Genomic DNA, 16,576 nt, shown 5'->3' with positions numbered 1-16,576 from the left:
AATGCAATGCCTCTGTTCACCGCTCCCCCCAAAAAAGACAAGCTGCAAAGTGGAAGAACAAATTTAGCACTCATATAACTGACAATTAGTATTTGAAATATGCAACCTTCACACACTGATACATAAAAAGGAAAATCCACACGAAAAATGGGGGAACGATATGAACCAGTCTGAAAAGATGCTCAGCTGCATTAGTAGCATAGAAACACAAGTTAAAACACAGGAAATGACAAAACAATACAAAATTTCATTAATCCACCACATTGGAAAAAAAATGAAAGTCAATTAAACAATACTAAGTGCCAGTGAGGCTTTGGGACACTTGCACTTCTGGCATTATCTAACAGATTTGAACATGGGTATTCATAATGACGCATTGATTTCTACTCCTAGAACCATAACTTAGAGAAACTCAGGTAAAGGCACTGTAAAGAAGCACTAAAGTTTCTAGAAACAGTTTAGAGTAGAAAAAAAATTAGATGCTAATCAATAGTAAATTATCTCCGTTTTGGTAGACTTACACCATGAAACACTAGGCAGTAATGACAAGGAGTTAACCACCGCTGCAGATAACCAGGAAAACAGTGCTCAGACATTTTTGAGTAAAAGCAAATTGCAGGAAAGTTCAGTATGACGCCAGTATTTACACTTCAGAGCTAGGCAAAACGAAAGAGTGCATTGTTTAGAGATACATTGGGATGTAGGAAAACTAGACAGAAATGCAAGGGATTGATTTTTAAAAGTTCGAGATCTGGGTACCTCTGGGAGAAAGGCAGAGGAGTTGGCCTGGGAGTAGTTGTCAGCACTGGTAATGCTGCAGAAGACAGCCGCGCTGGGAGCTGGAAGCTGTGTTGGTAATGGTATGAAGCAGATGGTAGATTCATTGGAGTTTATTCTATTATTATGCTTCTTAGAGTTATTTTTCACATAGACGTTATATACAAATGCGATTTACATATATTAGGCATTTTGTAAATATGAATCGCATCATTTCTTTAAATGAAAAATGGAGAAGTATTCTCTCCTGAAACTTACAGGCTGGGAACTGCAGAAGAGATAAAGATTTCAGCAGCTGCATCTGTTCACAGCAGCAGTGCTGTTGCCTTCGGAGGCACAGTTCCCCCTGGACTCATCCTGCTGACCGTGGAGCCAAAGGCAGCCTGCAAAGATGGTCATGGGCTAGCAATTGAAATATCCAGCAGGAAAACCAGCCTTTGCTGTGGTGGGCGCATTTGGGGATCTCTGGTGGGGGGCGAGGGGTTAGAGGGTGGATAGAAAACAAAGTCCCATTCACGAGTTAACCAGAATTCACCTCCAGCTTGAATGCCCAAGTTCCAATTCCACTCCAGGAGAAAACAGTTTGCATATTTACACTCCTCATCTCCAGGTTGGTGAATAATTAAGCTCCTCTGTTGATCAGAGCTGTTGAAAGTATGCTGAGCTGGTTCTCTGGCAGCGTGGAAAAACAAACCCATGTGCATCTACAAATGGTCATTCTTGAGGAATAAACTCCCATTTACACAGTTAGCCTTGAGAATATAAAAATAGAAGTAGTAACAAAACTGTCCCCAAGCCTGTACAGCCTGTCCTTCCTCCTCCGCTGCCTTTGATGACAGAGGTTCCTGTCTCTTACGTACCTTTCCCCGCGTGCTCTTCGTCACGAGCATGTTTTAAGGGCAAAAACATCTTTGTCAAGTGTTTGTCACATAACCTCCCTCACCTGTAATTTTTCCTCTGCTTTGTAACAGCCACTAGCTCTACCAGAAGAGACTTGTATGAGCAAAAGAAACCTTGTCATTTGGGGGATGAACTAAGGGTTAAATTAAAGTGACAGCTGACTCTACAACTGCTAGAATGAGGGCAGGGCTAAGCAGCTCTAGTGCCAGCTGCTTGTCACTTTTATTCTTCCTAGTGTTTGTCTCCCTTCCACCCCTCTGGTCAGGGGTGCGAAGCTGCATACCGCTTTGAGCTGGAAAGTTTCAAGGAATGAGCCGGGCCAAGGTAACTTAACTTCCTCTGTCATAACTTCCCCTGGACAACAGATGTTTAAGCCTCGAATTTGGAATTGGAAAGGAAATCCGAAATGTACAAATTGCTCATTCATCATTTGTCAATGGTCATCCTCCCCTTCAGAATCTCCTTCAAGGGCTCATTTTGAGCTTTCTAAGCTTGCTTAAAGCATTCTTTTGCACTTAGCACTCCCCCTCGGACTACGGTTTTTGTTTATTTTGTTTTTCTTAGTAGCACTTTTGAGGAACTGGAAAAAAATTTTCTCCAGTGCTTTTCTAAAGTAAAGAGAGACTATGTGTTACTCTGGGTGAGTCACTGTTCTTTAGTCAACTCCTGTGAGAATCTCAGAGATTACCAAAGGTTTCCAAGGGTGGCTGCAGGCTAGCTCCCCAAGGTTTACATCATTTGCCCCTCTTTCCATCCTAGAGCGAAAATAATCCCGGCGAGAGGAGAAGGGAATTTATGTGAATAAGTAAGACACTGTCTTACAGCCAAAGCAACATTCAGATTCTCAGCTCGCAAAGGAATTCTTGAGCCTGATCTGTAGTGAAAGCATGAGCAAACTGCTAAATGGAATGCAAAGAGAACCCTGGATTTAATCTCTGTTCCAGTCTACCGAGGAGTCTCAGAGCAGTACTATTCCTGGAAGGCGAAGTGCGAACCCACACGCTGCCCCGCCCCCAGCGTGAGAAATCCAGGGCCCCGGTGACTGTGCCAGCACCCTGGCTCTTATTTCTGCAGTGCAGTTGCTTTGGTGAAATAGGAGTGTCCACTACCTACCCGTGAAAGGGCCACGCTGAAAGCAAGTTCTAAACGGTAAAGTCCTAGGGGACATCAGGTGGGCCTGTCACTCACTCGTCTGCTGTGCACTGCACTCCTTCAGTTGTCTTTTCTCATTATTGGACAAAATCCACAGAATGTTGTGGGGAGAGGTCAGGCCCTGCATATAATCAATCACGCACAAATCCCAAGGCATAGAAGCGTAAATCGGCCTTAATTCTGCATTTCCCAGTGTGCACATGGAGAGCATTTGCCAGTCAGCAGACTCACACAGACCCCGTAAGGTGGTCAAGAAATGACCCTCAGGAATCTTTCAGTTGGGGAGATGGCTTTAAAGTCTTTTGAAGGAAACACTCTTAATTTCAACATGCTATTATTACTTCTGCATTGAAGTAAAAGTCCAAGTATTTATGTAGCCTTTGATGTCAAATACCTTATGAATCCTCAAAACTCTGAAGTGAGGCCACCTTTCCATAGTCACCGGAGCCAGTGGTGGCTCTACTCAGAGTGGCAAGACCTTGAGAGAGCCCAAAGAGCCAAGCCCCCATCCATTCAGCCCATCAAGCATCCTTGGGCTGTAGTGAAAGACTCATGTCTCTGGCTGACACCTCATCCCAGCTCTACATTCAGTAAACAGAGACGCTTGAAATTTGTGACTAACATTAAATTTTTTAAAAAAACAAGAACTTCATCATTGCATTCACCCATCTGTCCATTGTTTATTTTGAGTGCGTACTTAGAAGCACTTTCCAGAACAGAGTAATTCCTGTGTAGAAATAAAGATGGCTCTAAAACCAGGGCATAGGGGGAAGGAAGTTGCATTCCTTCCCTCCCCAGCCTCCTTTTCCCAGAGCCCATCCAGCCGACAGGTGCCAGAAGGGAGGAAATGTTAGCAAATGTTAGTTTCCAGCCCAAAGAAGCTGTCAAAAAAGGGAGACAGAACAAGGCAGCTCATAAAATCCTTCAACGGAGGGATGTAGCGAGACCTATCTAATTACACAAGATTAGAAACGGTTTAACTTGTTGAGAATGTGCTACATGTGAAATGAAAGAAAATGACACCTCTGGCACCCTATAAGGATACTGTATTGGGAGCAAAACACAAAGGACTTGTTCATGCTATCAGTAACACCAGTTTTTCGCATCCAACACATCTGGTTTTAATATGGTGGGCTAAGTGCAGTAAGTTAACTTTCGCCCACTATTCTGGACTTCGTTTTCACTCTTCACTGTACAGTCCCATTTGTGTTGGCATTGTCTTTCTTGTACCCACGCCCCCCCCACCCCAAGTTAACAGAGGTAGAAGAGGATTTCACTGAGAAACTTTGCTTATCTCTGGACTTTTGATTGCTTTACTGTTCAAATAGCACTAACAATGATTTGAAAGCAAGACTAGTCTTTCTTTCATCAACTTGAGCATTGTCCTTCCTAATTTGTTAAACCCCCAACATGATAAGAACTCCCTGAGTAACCACTGAGTCACAAGACATCTGATTTTTGAAAGTTAGGGAGATATCATCTTAATCACTCTTAACTAGAGTGCTCAGGGGCTGCGGTACCTGCCTAATGGCTTCTGGCTAGCTGAAGGGTCGTTGACCATTTTGTGCCTGTGCTGACCCAAAAAAAATCTTGGTGACTATATACTGAAGATCTTCCAACATCGCTTTATTTCCAACGAATGTAGAACTTTGAAACCACAAACTGAGTTTCCTCCGATATCTTTTGTTGAAACAGTAAAAAGGCTTTACTTCCACACACCCAGGGAAAGATAGGATTTTGCAAAGTGCTACTGTTGAAAGTCAAGGTTTAGATTTTTTTCCCCAGTGCTTTGATACAAAAAATATATTCCAACATTTACTTATTTTAACTTTCTTTTTTTGTATTTGTGCCACACAGGGCCTTGCAAACAGCAAAATTCGTAACTGTAAGCTGACAGGGGTTATCTACTATGATTATAATGTGACATTGAAATTATGCTTGATGTGTACTTCGAGGACCACTTCCTGTGTTCTGAATTTCCTCTAGACTGTAGGTGGGAGGTAGAAGGAGAGGGGAATGAAGGATCTACAGGTCTTCTGAACGGTGCAAGGTCTTTCCAGGGCCTTCTGATGGATTTTCTCTGATCTGAAAGCAACCCAAGCTTTTGCAGCAAAAGCCATAACCTCAAGAAATGACTAACCATGGGATATTTCATGCTCTCTGGAAACCCAGTGGAAGTGATGCTCTGGGGCCTATATACCATTCTGTGCCTGGGACATCACAAGGATATCTGTCTGTGGCACTGGTGTCTGCTGTGTTACGCTCAGGAGAATCACTCTCTATAGCCTTGACCTAAGAGAAGCACCATTGTTACTACATTCAGTGCCAGCAGACCTTAGTTAAATAACACATGCTATGTGCAAAGCTTCGTTAGGTTTCTACAATGTTATCAGTGATGTGTTAATTGATTGACTTTTCAAAGTGGCCAGGGAATTTCAGCAGTCAGGTACCGACTGTAGCTACATACAGGCATTGTGCTGGGGACACCAAGAAAAAACAGAAGTGTTCCCCAACTTACAGAGCTTACACAACAATGTCAGAAAGAGAAATGCACAATGGAGCATAAGAGAAGAGGTTCCTTGTAAAAAGCTATGTGAGTAGAGAGAAGGGAATGATTAATTCTCTCAGGCGGTCATTACAAAGGCTCTTGAGAGATATTTGAGCCATATCTTAAAGGTTGCGTAGGATTTCACCAGACAGACAGGGGAAGAGGAAAGAGACTTCTGAGCAGAGGGAACAGCATATGCAAAAGCTCATTAAATATGTTGGATGTCTCCTTTTACCTTCAGAGGGCAAAGAGAATGGTGTACTGCTGTCAAGTCTAGATTTGTTCCTCATTATTACATTGCCATTTTAAAATAGAAGACATGATATTTGAAGGCAGTTACAAGAAAAAACCTGACAAAGTTGAAAATTCTTATTAAGCCGTGATGTTTATCTAGTGTCTTGCACATCGCAGGCCCTCAATAAGTGCTCTGAATGAGGAGACCCATCTCTCTTTCCATTTATAATTACTCCTCTATAGAAGGTCTGCTTAAAAGCATAGCTTCTGCCTGTGACTTAGGAATGGATGTTCATCCCAGCCTCCTCTACTCCTGAGAAGTGACTCTGTCACTGACCCTTAACTTTTCATATGACAAACAGGGAAAACACCCCTTGTCTTGCATCCTCAAGCAACACATATTCCTTCTTGGAGGACCTTGAGATAATTCAATTCCCAAACTGTGCCATTTGAAAAAGACAGTTCTTGTGTGGGTGTCCAGAAACTGTCTGAGTGATTCTGGCTCATGGAGAGTTGTACCTCACATTTTAAACACATAGTAGAACCTAAACATGATTGATCAAATGCTTTATAAGACAAAAACACAGATATGAGTTGTCTGCACTGAACAGACTTGACAGCATAACATGATACTGTGTACTCTCTTTTTTTAAGGAGGTAAAGATAAATTTTTATTAATTCTATAAATTATGTAGGGTAGTGATAAATTTTTGCCTTGAAATTCACCCAGGAAGAGATGACAGAGAATATAGTTAGGTATAAGTATGTTAAGTTATATCTAACCAGATATAGCTAAAGTATACCTAGTATTCTTTCGCAAATTATACTCAAGTCCCCTTTGCAGCCCTTTTATTGGGTGTATGGATCCAGTCTTTGGGGAAATTCCCACCAGGGAATCTTGTTTCATTGTGAATCAAAAAATGTATCTGAAATATGTTCCTTTAGTTTCAAACCTTAGCAACTATCTGACTGGCTCTTTCAGGCCTAATTCCTACAGCTTCACCTTCCCAGTAGCCACACAACCAGACACTAGACTGTATAATCTTCCAGTCCCAGCACTGTGTAAATTCATTCCACAAATAGTGAGTGCCACCTAGATAAGGGCACAGTGCTAGGTTCTAAGACTACAGAAGTAACTAAGGCAGCAACTTCTGTCCCCTGAACTCCCTCAACTAGTGAAATGGCTCATAATCTCTTTTGGATCATGATCCCTTTTGAAAATCTGATTTCAACTGGCTTTACATTACTTAAATATTAGGGTGGAAGCTTCCTATTTACCCAAAGAAAAGCAATAATTTTGTCTCTGGTGCACGGAGCCTTGTGAAATCCAGTGTAGGAGGTTATTCTTTCTAGACATTAACCTTTATCCTCTTGTGAAGCCCAAAACGTGAGGAAATTGAGCCACACAGTTTGGGATTATGATCCTCTCACCAGCAGTGGGGCCTTGGGTAATTTTCCCAGCCTCTCAGGAGCTCAGTTCCCTTATCCCTAAGACAGTGATCATCATATCCACGTTGCAGGGTGGCTGTGAAGAGTGAATGAATGGATATGTATGATGCACCCATGCAAGATCAGCACCACAGCCAGTGTGAGTGAGAAAGCTAGATTCTGAAGCCAGGTCTTTTTGACTCAAAAATCCAGTTTCTCTGCTTCCTTGCAAACACTCAGAAAATACTAGATTACATTTCAGTATCTCCAGATCTCCATAAGGGAGGGAAGAAATGCCACAGCTGAAGAAACAAATGGATAAAAAGGGAGAAATATGCTAATTTGTTTAGAGATACGTAGGACATCTGTGACAAAGCTGACATCGATTCCAGAGCTTCAGTATCCTTTTATAGTTGTGAGTCCCCGCACATTCCCCAGCAGCAGCATCCTTCCTTTCATAAGCCTTTCTTTTGACTATCACTGTGTGCCCAACACAGTCGTAGGTACTTCTGGTGATTTAAAAGACATGGTTCTTGACTCCTAGGAGCTTGTAGCCTAGTGGGGAGGCAGAGCTGCACCTGACAAACAGAAAAATTATAGCACAGTGCATAAATAAGTATCAATACTGTAGCCAGAACTAAGGGTATTCGTCTGCTCTGGCTGCCACAATAAAACACCTTTGATTGGGTAGTTTAAACAGCAGAAATTTATTTCCTCCAGGTTTTGTAAGCTAGAAGTCCAAGATCAAGATGCCAGCAAGACCAGTTTCTGGGGATGACTCCCTGCTTGGTCTGCAGGTTGTGGCTTTTGTTTGTGTCCTCACTGTAAGAGAAAGTGTTGGGGTTGGGGATGAGCTAGTATCTCTTTATAGGGGTGCTGATTCCATCACCAGGGCCCCACCTTCATGAGCTCATATAAATCTATATGAGGTTATCTGTCTAATCTATATAGTTACCTGTCAAAGACCCCATCTCCAATACAGTCACATTATGGTGGTTAAGAGCTTTGACATATGGATGGGGGAGGGGGGCTTAGTCCACGGCACTGAGTGCTCTGGCCATAAGAGCATGACTTCTCTTTATTTCACTAGTGTTTACTATTCCTAACACTGCTTATACTTTTAAATCTTAATACATAATATAGTCATTAAGGTATGTTTTGGGGGGAACAAGTTATAAATTGTACTCTAGACACTATCGCAACACTGCTGTGGTTTATATTCACATCAGCAGCTGTTTCTTGGACTGTTGCAGTAGTGTGGTCTACTTGTACACTCAGCAGGTAGTATGTGTTTATCCTAGGTCACACACTCAGGAATCTAATGGTTAACAAGGTTATCATACAACAAGAGACACAAAAGACACTATGAACAAATGGGAATACATCAAACTAAAACCTTCTGCATAGTAAAGAAACCACCATTGAAATTGAAAGGCAACCTACTGAGTGAGAGAAGATAATTGTAAATCATATGTCAGACAAAGGGCTAATACCCAAAATATATAAACAACTTGTACAACTCAACACCAAAAATATATACAACCCAATTAAAAATTAGGCAGAAACTCTAAATAGGCATTTCAGCAAAGAAGACACCCAGATGGCCAGCAGACGTATGAAAAGATGTTCTACTTCACTTATCATTAGGGAGATGCAAATGAAAACCACAATGAGATTTCACCTCACACCAGTGAGAATAGCTGGTATCAAAAAAAAAGTCAATAAATAATAAGTGTTGACAAGGATGTGGAGAAAAAGGAACCCTCATGCACTACTGTTGGGAGTGTATATTTGTGCAGCCACCTTGGAAAACAGTATGGAGTTGCCTCAAAAAATTAAAAGTAGAACGAGAACTAAAATTAAAATTAAAAACATAACTAAAAACAAATAGATACCATATCACCCATTATTCCCACTTCTGGGTAGTTACCCAAAGAAGTTGAAAATGCTAATTTGAAAAGATACATATGGTCTTTGCAGCACTATATATAATAGCCAAGATATTGAAACAGACCAATGACCAGTGATGACTGGATTCTTAAAATGTTCTATAAACACACTAGAATACTATTCAGATGTCCAAAAGAGAGAGAGAGAGAGAGATGAAAATTTGCCATTTTCAGCATGGATGCACCTTCAGGGGAATATGCTGTCAAAAGGAAAAGCACAAATAGCGTGTTATTTCAGTTATTTGTGGAATATAAAGAAAAGTAAAAGCAACCAAACAAACACAACAAAAACAAATCTGTAGCTCTGGCCAAAAAAAAAAAAAAAAAAAAAAAAAAAAAAATTTGTTACCAGAAGAGAAGAAGAGGAGAGAAGAACTTGGTAGTGGATCATGGTTGGACATTTTGGCGTTGGGTGTGATGTGAAATACCGTTTTGTGGAGGTGAGACCCTATGTACCTGAAAACTAGAGTATCATAAACTAATGTAACCTCAATAAAAAGAAAGAGAAAAAAGGTTGGTGGGAATCCTGCCCATAGGCAGTTGCATTTGAGCAGGGGGACATTAAACTACTAAATTATCAAGTTATCTCGATCAGTGCCCGCTATCAAGTAGCACTAGAAAAGGTATGTGAGTGTATGACAGGGAAAATACCTAACTGGGGTGGCAGCAGGGAGACTGCAGTGTTCTGAGCTCAGTGTTCTGAGTGGAGACAGCTAGGCAGAGAGCCTGGAAGAAAGAAGTACAGGATAAATAAGCACCTTGTCTGAAGACCCCGGAGAGAGCAGAGCAGTTCTCCTTTGAAGATCTGAAGGGGAGACTGCAAGGCTGGAGTTGAGAGATTCAGGGACAGGAGATAAAACTGAAGAGGTAGTCAGGTGTCACTTATAACAGGACCTTGTAGACATAGTGAGGACTTGGACTTCTGAGTACCAAGTAATAGGCAACAACTAATATGTTTTAAGCCAGGGAAAACTGATATCAGGTGTATATGAGACAGAGCAGGTTGAAGGAGGGCTAGTCCACTCTGGAGGCCATAAACAATGCCACAACTGGGTGGCTTAAAGAACAGAAATTTATTATCTCACAGTTCTGGAGGCTAGATGGCTTAGATCAAGGTCCAGCAAGCTCAGTTCCTGGGTAGATGTCTCTTTCTGGCTCGCAGATGCTTTTCTTACTCTGTCCTCATATGACCTTCCCTTAATACATAGGCACCAAGGGAGAGTCAGGAGCAAAAGGGGATGGGATGGAAGGGGGAGAGAAAAGTGGGAGGAAGAAGATTGAGAGAGAGAGAGAGAGAATAGGCAAAATAATTCTGTCAGATCACAGCTCCACCTTCACGACATCATTGAACCTTAATTACTTCCTTACTCCAAATATAGTCCTATTGGGGTTTAGGAATTCCGTATCTGAATTTGAGGGGGACACAATTCAGTCCATCATAACTGTGTGTATGTGTGCAACTAGAGAGACCTGTTAGGAGGCTATTGTCTAAATTTCAAACACATGGCAGTAGAGCAAACAAACTCATTGATACAGATGGGTGAAAGAGAGGGAAGTATCATGGAGGACTTCAAAGTATCTGAGGTCCTTCGTAAGTGTCTGAGTGGATGGTTGACTGATGATGGGAATGCCAGAGGAGGAAGTGTGAGTTGGGGGTATTGGTACCAGTCAACTGGCCTCCCACCCTCTAGATTTTTCCATCCATAATCCATCCTTCATTTCATTAATTTTAAAGCAATGCAACTTTAATCATGTTTTTCCCATCTCAAACACACACACACATATTACCAATGCTTATAGGTCCCAAATTCATAACAGAATATACAGGATCGATCTAGATTTGCCTCTGATCTATATCTTATTTCATTACACCCACCATACCCCTTCCATGGACCATGCTTCTAGCCATATCTGTCATCACTTGTCTGAAATCCTGTAGTACCTCAAACATAAGCTTTTCTGTGACCTTATCATATTGCACTGTTATTCATTTACTCATGTATTTTGCCACCGAAACTAAATGCAATGACAATGGCAAAAATTATGTCTGATACCTCTCTTCAATTCCTATTACGGTACTTGAAAAACAAGTACTTAGAAATGACAATGATAAACTAAAAGGCTTCTGTGTAGTGAGAGAAACCATCACTTAAACAAGATGAGACCTGACTGAATGAGAGGAAATATTGCACACCATACATCTGACAAGGGATTGAGATCAAAGATCTACAAGAGCTCTTACAAGTCAACAACAACAAAATGACCCATTATAACGGACAGAACGAAATAGGCACTTCTGCAAACATGCGGATGGCCAATGGGTACATTAAAAAAATTGCTCACCATCACTTATCATGAGAGTAATGCAAATCAAAACCAAATGAGATACCATCTCACATCTGTAAGAATGGCCCACATCAAAAAGACCAGAACCAACGAGTGTTGGTGAGGATGTAGAGAAAAAGGAGCCCTCTTCCACTTTTGTATGGATTGGTCCAGCTACTCTAGGAAATAGTAGGGAGGTTTCTCAAAAGATAAAACCTGGAGCTGCCTTAAGACCTAGCAATTCCACTTCTAGGTATCTACCCAAAGAATACAAAGACATTAATTCATAGGGAAATATGCACTCCCCTATTCAGCATTATTTATTATTGCCAAGCTATGGAAACAACCTAAGTGCCCAAATACAGATAAGTGAACCAGGAAGATATGGTTTATATACACAATGGAATACTACTGGGTTATCAAAAAAGATAAACTCTTGCCATTTGTGGCAACATGGATGGGGCTGGAGGGGATTATGCTAAGTGAAATAAATCAAAAGGAGAAAGACAAATACACTGCAGACTATAGAGGATACAAACAAAGAGTAAGATAAAGACAAACTAAGGGCTAACCCTAGAAAGCTGGCTCTAGAACCGAGGCTACCAGAGCAGAAGGGAACAAAGTATGAAGGGAGCACAGTGGTCTGTGTTGGACGACTGAGTGTCCTGGTGGTGGGAACAATGTGATGACAACTCCTGCAGGGCAAATCATAAACAACCAATGTTGCTCAATAAAAAGACAATGATGGGCCCTCCCTGGTGTCGCAGTGGGTTAAAGCACAGCACTGAGAAGCTAAAGCCACTTCCGCATGAGTTCGATTCCCGTCTGCCCCGGAGGTGACCACATGGCGTGGCAGACCTCTCCTGACCCGCCCGCTGCTCCCCTCAGCACTGTACTTCGTAGATCTGCCTGTTCTACTCTCCACTCTGTCTCTGGTGAAGCCTCTCACCGCCCCTGAGCCTATGGCCTGTACCCCAGTTTTGTATGTACAAATAAATAAATCTTAAAAAAAAAAAAGACAATGATGATGATAGCAAACTCGCATAGTGATCTCTATATGTTCAGCACCCTTCTAGGGATTTTAAGTTGCACTTACTCGTCTGTATCTTTAACAATTCTGTGATTATCCTTACTTCACAGGTGATGGGCCAAGTTGGCAGAATGAGTAAGTGACAGAGCCAGGATTCAGACCCAGGCAGGCAGGCTCTGGAGCCAGGCTTTTCACCCCTGCACTACACAGCCTCTTGTGTTTGCTGCCCACATGATTGGCTGCTGCTCTTCAGACTTTTAACAGTGGCGAGAGCCTCTGGCTCTCCCCACTCTACTGTTTCCCTGTCTGTTATTTACTTGGAACTGTTTTGATGATGACATCAGGGAGTGGAGAAATGTTTCTACTCAAACCCAAGGCTACAGCAGGAAGAGAACCACAAAATGACTCTCCCCCACCCTGCAATCCTTCTCTTTCCTCCTGCTCTCCTGCTCCTTCTGCCTTAGGGAGAAGCCAAAGGGTGTCCCTCTTTCCTCATCTTTCTGCGCTGCTTGGCTGCCAGCTCCTGCCTGCCCGACCTTTTGTAGTCCAGAAACAAGGCTTAGCTAGCTCCTGAGAACTCCAGTTCACACACAGACTCAAATTGAGTGTGCGCCCTGTAAAGCCCCCAACGGGGCCTATCTCACTTTGCTCCAGCCTGTTATTTTGTTGAGTTTTGTTTTGAGGGGGAGTGGAGATTTTTGGTTTTGATTCCCTCAAGAGAAAGATGTCCCTGCTGTTCTACTCTGAGCAAGTATTAGCTAAGCTCCAGAGTGAGCGCTCAACACCCCCACACTAACCGCAAATACAAAGAGAAGGTGGCCGGCATAATAACAACTGCACAGTCAGTTTCATTCCCCCACTTTCCACTCCCTCAGTGTTTAGGGACTCGGTTTTGTGCCTTTTGTTTGGATTTTAGGATATTTAGAAGGGTAACAGCAATGTAGGGTCCAATCATGGTTCCTAGAGTCATATACTCCCACTGCTTACTAACTGTATTGATCCAGGGAAGTTATTTAACCTTTCTGTGCCTCATTCTCCTTGTCTATAAAATGGAGCACATACAGTACCTACTTCAGAGGTTACTTGTGAGTGTTTAATGAGTAAATCCATGTGAAACACTTAGGACTGTACCTCGTCCCTAGTAAGTGTTCAGCAAACATTAGCTGCTATTATTTTTTAAGCATAATGGAAGAAAAGTCTATAAAGAGTCGCATATTCTCACCATTCCAAACTGAAATTGATTAGGATTTTATCTTAAATTTGTCTTAAAAAAATCATTACAGATAGGTTGGCTATTCTGTGATGTTTATCCCAGTCTTATTCTGCTTCCAATACTCAAAAGGTGTCCGTCCTCATGAACTTGATGTGTATCTTTCCAGTACTTTTTCACAGTAATCAGAAATAAGGTTAGGTATTTGAGGAGAGGGGAGGCATGACTGGTTTGTTTCTTTAAGTGACGCAAATGATACAATAACAGATGCATCCTTTTACAACCTGCAAAACCTCTGTTCATGCAGTGTAGTGTTTGAGCACTATCCACACAGATCTAATTCAGTTGTTTGACTCCACCGTGCTATCTCATTGCGTGGATATTCCATTTTATTTGTCCAATCGCATCTGTGTGGACATCTGGATCAATCCTGATACTTTTTACACTGGATTCAGTGTCAGTGGCAGCGAGCATTCCTGTACTTGTCTCCTTGGGCACACGTTCCAGTTTCTGGAGTGCACAGAGTAGCAAATGGAATTGCTCAGCCACCGGCAACAGAGTACAATGAATAAGGGCATGGCCTGGGGTCGAGCAGATCTAGGTTCAAATTCCAACTCTGTTACTTCCTGAACTGTGTGACTGAGCAAATTTTGTGCCTCGGTTTCCCTACCTGTAAAATGAGGAGAATTAGAATATACATACTCCATAGGTTTGTTAGGTGTATTAAGTGGGAAAAAGGCGTTTATAGTACTTCAGTGACTAAAACATGGTAACTTGTTTTTTACTGTATTTTCTGACATAGTTCTCCCTCAAATGTGAAAGAATTTTTATAAGGTTTAAACAATGAATAGAAAAATATCAGGACATTCATCAAAATGTTAACCAGTGTTAGAAATAGGAGTCATCTCTTTGTGCTTTTTTAATCTTCCAAGTTGTATACAAATGAGATGTGTTACTTTTGTGATTATAAAGCAAAATCACAGTAAATACATTTTTTGTGAAAAAGAAAATAAAGGAATTGATATTATTTTTTAATCTCTGGTGAGCAGGAACGGTGAAAGGTCTTAAGGTTTTAAGAAGTAACTTTATAAAGGTTCAGAAACAATCTAAATGCTTCCCAGGGAAGACTGGTTAAATATAATACATTGTGAAAGGATCTCAGAGATAATATGGTTCAACAAAAAAGGGCAAGCACAGAAGACAGGATAGCGTATGTTGCCATGTTTTGTTAAAATTGTATTTTTATGCTGACATATTCAGTCTATCTCTATCACAAAAACAGTAGCAAGAGAGCTAAGAGTCCATGGCATGGCAGTGGTTCACTCTTTTATTAAATACCCCTTCCTAACTTTGAAGTTTTATACCGTATGCATTGATTACTGACTCCAATTGTTTACTTGAAAAAATTTTGAAGTAGCTGATGCTAGAATTGGGTGGACGCTTTGCTGTTATTGTCAGTATCTCTCCAACTGTTTTAAATCTAGCTTCCAAGGTTAGAGAAAAGAGGGCGGTAGGTCAGGGCCCTGGCTTCTGACTTGAGAACCCTACCCCACCTCGACTGCTACAATTAATCCAAGTTAACTAGGCACAGGCGGGTACAAAGTGATCCTAATGCGTAACAGTGAGTAGAGGATATGTGTGTACTTGGACTTGGGGCAGCAAGTAATCGTATGAAAATTGTAAGGTGGAGGATGGTAGGGGTAGAGCCAGAGGGGTGTGCTGGGGCTGGGCTAGGGATTCAGCGTCTTGTGAGTCACACTGAGGTGCTTAGACCCTCCTACCAAAAATGGGGTGCCACTAAAGGGTTCACAGTGAGGAAAGGACAGGGTCCATATTGTATTTTTGAGACTTTATGTGGGCTTCTGTAGAAAGAATGACTTTGAGAGATAGAGCAGCTCAGAAGCTAAGAGAGGGTGAGGACCAGAGTTCAGTGTGAGCTGTGATTTGAACCCAGGCCTTTGTGATTCCAAAGACTAAATGTTATTTTTCCATTCAACACAGTGCCTGAGGAAATGAGTGCCTCTCTGTGCCAGCTTTCCCTGTGCTCACACCAGAAGTATTGTTATCAGCAGATACATGTTTTCATTTACATTGAGACAAAAAGGAAAAAGCCACCTCTTAGTAAATCCTGGAGATTTACAAAAGTCATTCCTTCTAAAGGAGGAAACTTTAGAGTACATATTGTCACCCTTCTGGTTTGGCTATTTTCACTAAGTACTTACTCTTGCTTCCAACATCATGAGGACACAAGGAAGTTTGCATCCTTCCTTGCTCTTTAAATATTTGTGCTTTATTATTAGTGTTTACCACTGTCATTTACTTCAGATATGGAAATCTTTAAAGGGCATCCATGAAGTCCCAATTTTAAAAAGTGAAATATATAAAAACCCTAACATTGTAATTCACACCTTTTAACTTTCTATGATTCTAAAGGAAATTTGTGAATCCAGGGTCCTCAGGGTTAATGTTAAGACCATCATATTGATAAGCCGCTAATAGGAAGGGCCGGTCTTATTCATGCTAGCTTTATCCTCAGTGCCTAGAATGTAGCAGATTTTTAGTGAATGAATGGTGGAGGACCAAAGCCGTATACTATTTAGGCTCTTCTGAGCCTATAGTTTTCCTAGCACCAACATGCATGCCTTTCTTTTGCTTTTTTTCTCAATAAGTAGAATACAAAAGAGCAAGATGGTGTGAAAAGATTGACTTAGAGGAGCTTTTTGAGGGAGAAGAAGAAATCAATCATTTAATACCCTTAATTTTTTAAAAACAGATTCAAGATACAATTCTCATATCATAGCATTCATCTGTTTAAAGTGTGCAACTCAGTAGTATTTACTTTTTCCAGCCCCAATTCTTTACTCTTTATTGTTATTTTTAATACACATTTTACATCATTCTTCCTTTTTGTACAATGCATGCTTTCTCCTCTCAAGTGTGCAACTCAGTAGTATTTAGTGCATTCATAAAGTTGTGCGATCATTACCACTACCTAATTCCAGAACATTTTTCATGCCCCCTAA

General features: G+C 41.3%; 1 protein-coding gene across 5 annotated transcripts in view; it reads left to right on the top strand.

Annotated features, from left to right (window-relative positions):
* HDAC8 (histone deacetylase 8) overlaps positions 1-16,576 on the top strand; it is a 252,873-nt gene that overhangs the window by 163,258 nt on the left and 73,039 nt on the right. The window lies entirely within an intron of this gene.

Source organism: Condylura cristata, unplaced genomic scaffold (assembly GCF_000260355.1).
Source record: "Condylura cristata isolate star-nosed mole 26May11 unplaced genomic scaffold, ConCri1.0 scaffold00019, whole genome shotgun sequence".
Classification (NCBI taxonomy): Eukaryota; Metazoa; Chordata; class Mammalia; order Eulipotyphla; family Talpidae; genus Condylura; species Condylura cristata.
Note: the sequence above shows the minus strand (reverse complement) of the source record. Positions and strands in the feature narration are given on the sequence as shown.